Genomic DNA, 12,503 nt, shown 5'->3' with positions numbered 1-12,503 from the left:
CTCTCGCAGGACGCGCCTGTCGTCTCGTAGCCGACCACAGTAGCGCCCCGCCGGTTCAGCCACCGAAAACTACAGACACCGCCTTCCTCTTCCTCCCCGCGCCCCCGAGTACTCGGCCAGCGCGCCGGGGCCTCCAGAAGCCCCGCCCCGCGGCCCTAGCGCCGCAGTGCGCGCATGCCCGGTGCGCGCCGTCTGCCCGAGCGCGGCGCCCGTGCGCCTCGGTTCCCCGTGGCCGCGGCGCGCGGCGCGCGGCGTGCGGCGTGCGGCTGGCTCCCTCCCCCGACGCGCCCCGCCCGGTCGTTTGCGGGCGCGCGCACCTCCTCGGACGGGTGGGCCCCGGGGTCGGGAGGCTCCGAGCCAAAGTCGATTGGCTGACGTAGCGGCCGCGCGTCGGGCCTCAGAAACTCTGGGCGAGCGCCGAGAGTCGGCTCTCCCGGCAGCGCCAGGCGCATCTCAGGTAAACAGGTAGGCTGGGAGCCTTGGGCGACCGGAGAGAAGGACGGGTGGGCTTAGGTCCAGCCCTGGAATTTTCGGCCGCAGCCTCCCTGGAGCAGAAGGGGCTGCGCGCAATCTGCACCCGGTGAATGTTGACCCCGTCTGGCTCACGCGAAGGTCAGCGTCGTGGGAGCCGCAGGTCCTCTTTCTGGGCATAATGCCGGCATCCTTCCGTTTCTTGGGACAAAAGTTCAGTAGCTGAGCCTTTACGGAAGGGTGTAGGGTTTTGTTTGCTTTCCCCTTACGTGGCGGTTAGTTGGAGAGTTCAGGTCCTGGCTCAGTCTAGGATTGACTGTGTGTCCTTGAGAGTCAGTCATTGTGTTTCAGCTCGCACGCACCCTGTAAGGTTCAGCAAAGAATGCGATGCTGCTTTAGGCACAGAGAGCCCTGCTGTACGAGGATAGTATTTGAATTTCTGGGTTCACAGTGTCTCTGAGCCCAAATTTCTCTGGAAGGTGACGCCACCGAATAGTATTTGTGAAGTTTTTTTTAAGCTCCAGGGATGGAAGGAACTAGATAAACACAAGGTAGCTGCCTTATTAAGCAGGATGGTAGAAAGAAAGAAAGAAAGAAAAAAAAGATTCACAGGACAGGCTTTTTGGAAAACATCCTTTGAACGTTTTATGCAGATTAAATCACTGTGGCAGTAAACAAAAGTAAACCAACACAAAGAGCCAAACAAGACCACATTTCAAGCCCCCCCCCCCCCCCGTAACTTTGACATACTACCATAAATTACTGGCTTTTCAAAGTTTCTCCTTGGGATTTAGTGTGGTGCTGAACACAAATGACAGTTACGTGCCCATTTGGCTGTCCTGTGCAATAGTATACCAAGAAAATTAATCAAAACAAAGCTGACGCCTCTATAAGATAACAAGATACTCCATTGGTGAGAAGTAATGATGGCAAGTCAGAAAAATACAAGGGAGGAGGTGTACACAATTTTCTTTTAAAGGCATAGGTTTTGTAAAAATCTTTTTAGTATATTAATTTTTAAGGTATAATAGAGAAAACCATATAAATCATAAGTGTATAGCTCATTTTAATTTTCACAAAGCCCATACATATTCATGTATCCAGTACCTAGATCAAGAAGGACCATTACTTACTCTTAGAAACCCCACTTTGCGTGACCCATTTCCAAAGGTGACTGTTATGTCTGTTTCTAAGGTCATCTATGAATTTACCTATTCTTGTCTTTATGTAAATGGAATCATACAGTAAATAGTCATTTGAGTCTCACTTTTGCTCAATATTTGTGAGATTTGTACAAGTTCTGTAACAGTACTTTTTTTTAAGATTTTTAAAAAATTTTTTTAAAGATTTTGTTTATTCATAGAGATGCAGAGAGAGAGAGAGAGAAAGAGAGAGAGAGAGAGAGAGAGAGAGAGGCAGGCAGAGACACAGGCAGAGGGAAAAGTAGGCTCCATGCAGAAAGCCTGACGCGGGACTCGATCTAGGGTCTCCAGGATCACCCCTGGGCTGCAGGTGGCGCTAAACAGCTGCGCCACCGGGGCTGCCCCCCCCCTTTTTTTTTTAAGATTTTTTTAAAATTTATTTATTCGTGAGAGAGACAGAGAGAGAGAGACAGGCAGAGGGAGAAGCAGGCTCCACGCAGGGAGCCGGTGGTGGGGACCTGATCTCAGGACTCCAGGATCACTCCCTGGGCCAAAGGCAGGCGCTAAACTGCTGAGCCACCCAGGGATTCCCCCTGTAGCAGTAGTTCTTATGCTGCATAATATTCCATCTAGTTCCTTGTTGTTATGAATAGGGTTTCTATGAATTTATAAGTACCGTTGACCCTTGAACAACATGCATTTGGACTGTAGGGGTCCACTTATGTGTGGATTTTTTTTCAATAAGTACAGTACACTACTGTAAATATATATTTTTTCTTCCTTGTGATTTTCTGAATATTTTCTTTTCTTCAGCTTATTTTATTGTAAGAATGTAGTTATATAATACATATACAAAATTTGTATAAATAGACTGTGTTATTGATAGGCTTCCAGTCAACAGTAGGCTACTAGTTAAAGTTTTAGGGAGTCATAAGTTAAACTTGGATTTTTGGCTGTGTGGGGTTGGTGCTTCTAACTCCTGTTTATTTAAGGGTCAATTGTGTTTTGGTGAATATATGTGTACATTTCTGTTGGCTATACATATACCTATTGGTGAAATAGTTATAGGGTATGCAGGTATGTATTTTTGGTATACAATACCAGAAAAAATTTTCAGATTAGTTGTGTCAACACTCCTGTTAGCGTCGCTTGAGAATTCTGACTCTTCCAAATTCTTGCAACATTTAGTGTTGTCTTTTTCAATTTAACTATTCAGGTGGATTTATAGTGATATCATATTGGCGTTTTCCCCCTCATTTTCCCGAATAATATTTAACACCTCTTCATATGTTTATTGATCATTTAGATATCCTCTATTTCAGGGGTTGTTAAGTTTTTCTACAAGGGGCCAGATAGTAAATATAGGCAGTCCTTGCTTTGTAGAGTTTCATTTAATGCAGTAGTGTCTAAAGCTAGGACTGCTTGTATTTTAGGCTTTGCAGATCATATACAGCCTCTGTTGTATTTTCTTCTTTCTTCCTTTCCTTGTTTCTTGTTTCTTTTCTTTAATTTTTTCTTTCCCTTTCGCCTGCCTGCTTGTTTGCTTGCCTTCCCTCCTTTTCTTCCTCTGTCCCTTCCCCTCTTTTTTATTCTTATTTCATAGATTGCTAACTCCTACTTTGTTGAGAAATGACTGTTCCAAAATGACAGTTCAGGAACACCGGGATGGCTCAGTCAGTTAAGTGTCCAGATCTTGATGTTGGCTCAGGTCATGATCTCAGGGTGGTGAGATCAAAACCCCAGGTCAGGCTGCCACTCAGCAGAGTCCATTCAAGATTCTCTCCCTCCCTCTGCCCCTCCCCTGCAGATGCGCTTGCTTGCCTTGCTCTTTATCTCAAATAAATCTTTTTAAAAAATGATAGTTCAATCTTTAGCCCAATGGTGGTAGTGAAATTATTTTATTATTATTGTTGTTGTTTTTGTTTTATGGTGAAAAATTTATGTTTAGGTTTATAGCTGGCTGGACTCAGTTTAGATGATCCCAATTTTGTTGGCAACATCCAAAGCATCATAGTCAGGAGCCAGTCAAACATATGCTTTCTTCTCTCCATCAGGCTTGATCAAGGTGTTGACCTTGGCCACATCGATGTCCTAGAGCTTCTTCACAGCCTGTTTGATCTGGTGCTTATTGGCCCTGACATCCACAATGAACACAAGGGTGTTGTCTTCTATTTTCTTCATGGCTGACTCAGTAGTCAGGGGGAACTTGATGATGGCATAGGGATCAAGCTTGTTTCTCCTGGGGGTGCTCTTTCGAGGATATTTGGGCTGCCTTCGGAGACCTACGGTCTTGGGTCATCAGAATGTAGGTGACTTGCGGATCTTCCTTTTTTTTTTTTTTTTTTTTTGGTGACTGTATACCTTTCAGCACCGCTTTCTTAGCTTTCAGAGCCTTTGCTTTGGCTTCGACTTTGGGAGGGGCAGGGGCTTCCTTCTTCGCCTTCGGCGCCATCTTCGTGAAAGGCGGTAGTGAAATTATTAATTGAGAGGGGCTACATTGAAAAAAAATCTAAATACCTAATAGGGTTAAATATTAAGTGTGTGCTCTAGTGTTTTGAGGTTAAATAATAGTATTAATGCAGCACATGCTATAGCGTTTTGGAGTTAAATTTGGAATCTCTAAGCATACTTACTTTGTTCTTACCAGTTTTACCTCAAGGCTAGTTAGAGAGCTGTTTCAGGCTTCTTTATACTGTTCTGATTACTCCTTTTACCTATCCCTTTAAAACTGAAGAACAAAAGAGAGGTAAGAGGTGAGAAAAAGGAGATACACCCCTTTTCTGATATTGTGTAAAAGGCTAGGAAGGGATGAATATCTAAATAGTTCTGGACACTTTGAGTAAAATAAAAGTATAAAAAGCATAAAATCCTTTTGTAATATTTTGAGATACTGTCATTTGAGGTGTTCCAATGTGGGATGGCTTGATTAAAATTTATATCTATCTGAGTACATCAATGATTTGGGTCATGAAAGCTGTGGCCTCCCTGCCGATGGTGGAGGTCCTTTCTGTTCTAGGTGCTCCATTGGGCTGTCCAGTTCATCTTCTTTTACTTGGGGTTTCCTGCCTTTCACTGAGTACCAAAAATATCAAAAAAAAAAAAAACCTTTTGAAAGTGTCAAAAACTTTCTTTGACTACTATTTCAGCCTAGGTTAACATTTTTAGCTAACAATTTCTTTTTTCACAGATGGTTTATAGAAGTGAATTTAGGAATGTATTTAGATATATGCTAATACTAATGAGAGATTTAGGGGTAATCTCCATCAACTTGATCTCTTCTTTGATTATAGGTAATTGAGTTTGGGTCATTCTTACTTGATTGTTATGCAAACACAGATTTACAATAAACCACTTAGGCCTAGCTTCTACTACCAGCCACTGTTGTCCTTAAGTATCTCTCACATAGAAATTCTGGATCTGGGGCAGCCCTGGTGGCTCAGCGATTTAGCGCCACCTTATTCCAGTTCCCTTTCTGTTATGCTATTTGTGAGAGCCAGCCTTCTAAGATAACCCTGGTATCCATCCTCTTGTGTAATCCTCTTCCATTGAGGGTAGACTACCTAGAGGCTCACTCCTAATAGGATATGATGAAAGTTAAGAGATCATGTTACAGTAGATGTAATTTCCTTTTTGCTGGCCCTTTCTTGCTTGCTCACTTGGATGAAACCACCTGCTATATCATGAACTCACCTATAGGTGAAGGACCCACCTGTCACGGAATTGAGGGTAGCCTTTGACCAGTAGCCCACAGAGAAAGTTTCTTAACACCCTGAGAACTAAATCCTGCCAACAACCACCGAGTAAATTTAGAAGATCTTGCTCAGTTAAACCTTAAAAGGGCTGTAGCCCTGCCTTGAAGTCTTGATTACCATCTTGTGGGAGACCCTGAACTGGAGGATCTAGCTCAGGAACTGAGATAACAAATGTGTGTTATTTTAACCTGCTATGTTCTGGGGTAATTTGTTTAGCAGCAACAAATAATAAACTACTTTTAGTAATTTTTAATTTTTAATAAATTTTTATTAAAAAGAAAAAATTTTTTAAGACTTTATTTATTTATTCATGAAAGACAGAGAGAGGCAGAGACACAGAGGCAGAGGCAGAAGCAGGCTCTCACAGGGAGCCTGATGTGGAACTTGATACCAGGACCCTGGGACCATGACCTGAGCCAAAGGCAGAAATACTCAACCACTGAGCCACACAGATGCCCCTAGAAAGAAAATTTTTAATAAAAGAAATAGTTTATCCTGAAGTTTTTGTGAACATAGCTTCAATTTGTTGCTGTAATTTTAAACATTTTTGGGAATATGTAATTTTTTTACTTCTTAAAAAGTAAAATATTAATCATTTATTCTGTATTTGTTTTAACTTAATTGCTGTGTATTTGTTTGATCTCAGAACTGGCAACAATAAAGATCATTACTTTGAAAGTTAAGAATTACTACTTTTGTTGAGGGTTTTATTAGAATGGATAATTGATGAGATGAATTTACCATAATTTTTTTGGCAGTTGACACAAGCACCTTTGATTCAGTTATTATCTGTATTGAAGATGTTTTTAATTTAGATCGTTTACTGATTTAGGATGTATATTCTCAGGTCATCTACTTTTGTTTGTAGTTTTGCATTATGGTTATTTGATTGTATATAAATACTATTTTGATAATTGCCTGTAGTGTTCCTGGATTTATAAGTTTCGGAATCTTGAGAATTTTGCTGCTGTGGAATTTTCAGTGTTGAAAAACTGAAAAAAAAAAAAAAAGAGTAAATAAATGATATAGATGAGTGAAATTTTAAAAAACTTTATTGGGAAAGGTAATAAGTATAAAGAAAAGGATATAAAATACATGTGGACAGTTCAATGAATAATTAAAAAGTTAACGCCCATGTAACTACCATCAAAATATTTTGAATAGTCATTAAAATATATAAGTCCTTGCTTTGTATATGGTTTTGTTCTTTTCTAAATGCTGTGTGAATAGGTGATTGTGCATTTATGTGAAAGAGAGAGACAGATGTGAATTCTGTGGTCTGATGCAATGCTTTATATGTCTATTAGGTGACGTTTGTTAATGCTCTTGTTAAAAATCTCTTTACTTACTGATTTGTGTGTGTGTGTGTGCATGCATACACGCATGCATGTGCATGTGATTGATAAATTGATGAATACTGAGAATTTACTGTGTGTTAAATCTCTGTGTAATCATAAATTTATTTCTCCCTAGTAGTTCTATCAATTTTTGATTTACTTATTTTAAGGTCATTTTGTTAGAAACGTAAACTTTATAATTAGTCTATATTCTTATGAATTGAACCTTTTTTTCCCCACTAAGAAATGTTCCTTTTTATCTCTAGTAATGCCTTTTTAAAAAGATTTTAGTTATTTATTTGAGAGAGAGAGCTTGTGCATGAGTGGGGGGAGGAACAGAGGGAGAAGAAGCAGACTCCCTGCTGAGCAGGGAGCCAGACACAAGACCCTATCCTGGGACTTCTGGATTATAGACTCAGCTGAAGGCAGATGCTTAACCAACTAAGCCACCTAGGCACTTCAGTAGTGCCTTTGGTTTTAAAGTCTAGTCTGATTTTTTAAAAAACTTTATTTTGAAATAGTTTTAGACTTACTGAAAAGTTGCAGAAATAGAGAGTTCCTGTAAACTTTTCACCATACTACTAATGTTAACATAATGCATTATCATAGTACAGTAATCAAAACCAAGAAATTAATACTGTTTAATATTATCCACAAATTATATACTTTATCCAAATAACACTATTTTTTCCCTTAATTTTGTTGTTGTTCTAGGACCCAATCCATGTCCTATGTTGTATTTAGTTGTCATGTTTCCTGAATCATCTCCCATCCATGACTCTTTTGAATTATGATATAGCTATATCAGCCTTCTTTTGGTTGATGTGTGCTTAGAATTGGATTTTTAAAATTCAGTGGGACATCTTTGTCTTAAAATTGGAGCATTTGGTAATTAGATAATTAAATATGTATTTTGTATTCCATTTTCTGTTTTCAGTTATGGAAATTATATATGCTTTATCATTCTTTTGGAGAAACTATTGCATCATGGAATACATCTTTTCAGACCTTTATGCATTTCCTTACATGTGTATATATACCCAAACACATGGTTTGGCTTGTTTGCTTTTTAATTTTAATATAACAATGGTAATGCTATATTATTTTATAACACCCTTTTCATTTAGTAATATTTTATACATCCTTCTATGTCAGGGTATATTATATACATGTATAGTGTTGATAGTATCTATGTACCATAGTTGGTTTAATCAGACCCTAACTGGTAGACATTTGTGCTGTTTCTAATCTAACGTTATAAACAGCACTGTCATAGATATTCTTGTATGTAAAATTTTGCACCCTTTGCTAGAACATAGAATTATGGAATCAGAGTTTGCACATTTAAAGCTTTAGTTGACATTGTGGGACATTCTTGTTATTTTTTAATGATATAGCTTTTATAAAAACAATATATGCTTATTATAAACTCTTTCATCAAGCAACATAGGCAAAAAAAAAAAAGGTGACAGTGAAACATTACCCCCAGTTCTATCACCCCAACCAAAACAAACATGTAGGCACATGTTTGTGAAATTCCACAGCACCAAGAATGAAAAAAAAAGAAATCTTGAAGGTTTCCAGAGAAAACAAAAATAGAAAAAAAAAAAAAAGAACATATCAACATCAGTCTTGACCAGGATTGTGGCTATTTAACAATCAAGTGTGGGAATAAAAAAATAGATATTTGCAGGGGCGCCTGAGTGGTGCAGTTAGTTAAGCATCCAACTCTTGGTTTTGGCTCACATGGTGATCTCAGGGTCATGAGATCGAGTCCCACATGGGGCTCAGCATTCAGCATGGAGTCGCCTTGGGATTCTCTCTTTCTTTCCCTCTGCCCTTCCTGCTCGTGTGCTCTCTCTTAAGTAAATAGATCTTTTTAAAAAACCTATTTTTAAACCTGGACATCTCAGAAGTTATGCTCTGGTAAAGAAGTTAAAGAAAGCCCTAGAATGTAGGAAACAGTCTAACCAGGGAGCACAGTGAAATGATGTTCTAGGAGGACCAGCTATATAGCTGGCTTAGATAACATATGGTGCAGATTTAAGGAGAAGCTTCCTCAAGAAGGAGTTTTTCAGGAAAGAAAGGGGATTTCAGAGATCCATAATTTATGAGCCTGGAGTTTTCTCTGTTGAGAGGTTTTTTTTAAAACTATGGATTCAATTTTTTAAATAGAATTAGGACTTTTATTGAGTATTCTTAATTGCATTAGCTTTGGTAGATGGTGTCTTTCAAGGAGTTTGTCAAAATTACAGGTATGAAATTGCTTGTCATATTTATTCCCTTCTTAACTTTTTCATGCCTTTGGGATTATTTTCCTGTCCTTCTCTTCTTCCTGATACTGGTAATTTGTGTCTTCTTTATTTTGGTTTTGACTAGTCTGACAAGAGGCTTGCCAATTTCTTTGATTTTTTATCCCCCACAGAACCAGCTTTTGGTTTCATTGATTTTTCTTCTTCTTCTTCTTTTTTTAGATTTATTTATTTATTTGAGAGAGAGTGTGAGCCGGGGGGGGGGGGGGGAGGAAGAGAGAATCTCAAGCTGACTCTACACTCAACATGGAGCCCAATGCAGAACTTGATCTCTTGACCCTGAAATCATGACCCTGAGCTAAAACCAAGCGTTGGGTGTTTAAGTGACTATGCCACCCAGGTGCCCCGGTTTCATTGATTTTTTTGTGTTGACTTTACGTTTTCATTATCATCGATTTTTGCTCTTTACAGTTTCCTTCATTCTGCTTACTTTGGGTTTAATTTTTTCTTAACTTTGTATTTTTTTAAAGGCAGAAGCTTAAGAATTAATAAGAGGTCTTCCTCCTTTTTAAAAATATTTTTTCTCTTCCTCCCTGTTTCATATATGTGTTTAGGACTATAAATTTCCTCTAAGCACTAATCTAGCTACATCCTACAAATTTTAACATGTGTTTCTATTGTATAGTTTAGAATATTTTTAAATTTCCCTTAACTCCTCCTTTTTTGAACCATGGATTGTTTAGAAGTATTTGGGAATTTTTGAGATACATTTCTGTTACTGATTTCAGATTTCTCTTGTAAAATAACATGATTTGTGTGGTTTCAATTCCTATGTGTTGAGGGTTTTTTGTTTTTTGTTTGTTTCATGGGCCAGGATAGGATCTTTTTTGATAAGTATGCTGTGTACTTGAAAAGATTGTGTTTCCTGCCATGTTGGGTGGAGTTTTCTATAAATGTCAATTAGGTCCTTTGCTGATTTTCTGATTCTTATTCTTCTGATTATTGAGAGAGGTGTAGTGAAGTTTTCAACTATAATTATGGATTTGTGTGTTGCTTCTTTCATTAGTTTTTACTTTGGGTGTGTTAACACTCTTGTGAAGTGCTTATGTATTTCAATTGTTTAGATCTTGTTAGTAAATAAGCCCTTATATGTACTTAGTAATATTTCTTCTTTTACTTTGTTTGAAATTAATGTAGTCACTCCTACTTTTTTTTAAAGATTTATTTATTTATTTATTTATTTTGGGGGAGGAGGGAGAGAGTGAGCGAGTGAGTGAGTGCTTGAGCAGGGGGAGGGTAGGGGCAGAGGGAAACTGAGAAGCATATTCCCTGCTAAGTAAGGAAGCCCCCATGGGGCTGGATCCCAGCTTAATGAACTGAGCCACCCAGGTGCCCCCCCTACCTTCTTTTGATTAGTATTTGCATATGTTTTTTTCCACTGTGTTCTATTATCCTAAAAAAAATACACAGGATGAGTAATTTGTAAGATATTTTCATTTTATGTTGACAGGGTTCAGAACAAGCTACCCCAAAATATGGCGCTTTGGCATATTGAATATTTTAAGATGAAGGATTTTGAGAAACAGCAGGTGCATCCTCCTCTTCCTCTGAAGCAGGTCATAAGACCCTCATGTGAGAGGTGTCCTTATCTTCAAAGATGAGTGAATACCAAGAGGAATCCAAATGAAAAGGCCTTGCTGAGTTTCCCTCGTTTTACTGTCCTTGGTGTATACCTTTTTGTCCTATCACATTTTTCCATGACCTTCTGCTCTTCGTCATACCTAGTATAAAAATGCTCAGGCCTAACTCTTTTTTTAGATATTCATTTCCTTGTGACGTTTCCTGTGTCACATAAAACTTATGTTAAATGAATTTGTCTGCTTTCTCCTTTTAGTCTCTGACAGTACTATTCAGGCCCAGCCAGGAACTCTTAAGAGGTTGGAGGTAAAGTTTTTCCTCCCTTACTGAGTCTATTTCATTATTTGTGTATTTTTATTTTATTTTATTTATTTTATTTTATTTTTATTTATCTTTATTTTTTATTTTTTTAATTTATGATAGTCACACAGAGAGAGAGGGAGAGGCAGAGACACAGGCAGAGGGAGAAGCAGGCTCCATGCACCGGGAGCCCGACGTGGGATTCGATCCCGGGTCTCCAGGATCGCGCCCTGGGCCAAAGGCAGGCGCCAAACTGCTGCGCCACCCAGGGATCCCTGTATTTTTATTTTAAATGATGTTTTGATATTAGGAAGTAATGTCTTATCAAGTATGACCTAACCTCATGTAATTTTATGTTAAGATGCAAGGATCTAAGTGGTCATCACATAATTAGAAAAATTTTTATACTATTACTCTACTTCTTGGATGGAATTTGAATGGTAATTTTTTACAGATGCTATTGGCATTCGAGTGTTAAAATGGTGTTTTGCAATAAGTCTCAACCATACACATAACCTGAAAAATTTTAAATATTTAAATTTGCTCATTTTAATGAAGTATTTTCTGAAGTATGACTTTTTAAAGCACATGTCTTAATACTAATTAGTACTGTAATACTTTTATTATCTTTTAAATTTAATGTAAACAAAGCCATTTCCTTAATTTATGTCAAACAGCTTATTACCAGCATGAGAGCTACAGATACTGTGTGATATAGCATATGATATCCCAAAGTAGAACATTTTATTCAGTGGCATGAGCTGGCACAGTGGGCAAGATTATTGTAATTCATTTGGGTAGGTAAGCAGTAATTTAGGAAGTTCACATAAACTCACTGTGAGTTTCTTTGTGATTCTTTACTGGTAAGAAACTCAGTTTAGGATTTCAGTGGTTTATCTCTACTGTCTTTATTTCATGCAGGTGATTAATTTCCATCTTAGTTTAAAGTAAATTCTATGTACATATCTTTAAAATGCCTCTATTTTTGTTAGCCATTTTAGAATTAAAATCTCAATTAAAATATTTAATCACATCATTACTAACCAGTTGATTCTGAAAGCTCATGTTTGCTCTGTGTGCAAATATACCTTAAGAATTAGATAAATATTTTCTTCACTAAAGTTTTTTGGAATAATTTTTCCTCTAAATTGTGTTCTTGCTTTTAGGAATTGCTTTATGAGAAGCAAAAGATTGTATGATTTGCCTATTAGTGGGTCAAAATTTAGACTGATATTTAACATTGCCACATTTAATAGTGAGATTTCAAAAAGCTGCCACAAAGATGCTCCTTCTAGTACTTTTCCTAACAGAAAATAACGATATTTCCATCCAGTGGGATATTAAAGTCAGTGGTTATTGAAGTGTTTTGAACAAAAGTGCTTATGATATAGTACTGTAAAAAATTAAATATGTGGGGACACAGGGGGTGGGGGTGGGTGGTTCAGGGGTTGAGCAGCTGCCTTTGGCCCAGGGCGTGATCCTGGAGTCCTGGGATCAAGTCCCACATCAGGCTCCCTGTGAGGAGCCTCCTTCTCCCTCTGCCTGCAGCTCTGCCTCTCTCTCTGTGTCTCTTATGAATAAATAAAATCTTTAAAAAAATTAAATATGTGT

The 12,503-nt window shown here is 38.2% G+C and overlaps 1 protein-coding gene across 7 annotated transcripts in view; it reads left to right on the top strand.

Moving 5' to 3' along the window:
• Positions 1-212: 212 nt before the first annotated feature.
• Positions 213-12,503, top strand: part of MIPOL1 (mirror-image polydactyly 1) — a 321,422-nt gene continuing 309,131 nt past the window's right edge. For 6 of the 7 annotated variants that reach the window (XM_055309236.1, XM_055309237.1, XM_055309238.1 and 3 more), the window contains exon 1: positions 213-457. The gene's annotated coding sequence lies outside the window, so the exon portion shown is untranslated. Of the gene's footprint in view, positions 466-12,503 lie in introns of all 7 variants that reach the window. The other variant, XM_055309233.1, reaches the window with a different exon arrangement.

The sequence above is a fragment of the Nyctereutes procyonoides genome, unplaced genomic scaffold (genome assembly GCF_905146905.1).
Source record: "Nyctereutes procyonoides isolate TBG_1078 unplaced genomic scaffold, NYPRO_anot_genome, whole genome shotgun sequence".
Lineage (NCBI taxonomy): Eukaryota > Metazoa > Chordata > Mammalia > Carnivora > Canidae > Nyctereutes > Nyctereutes procyonoides.
Note: the sequence above shows the minus strand (reverse complement) of the source record. Positions and strands in the feature narration are given on the sequence as shown.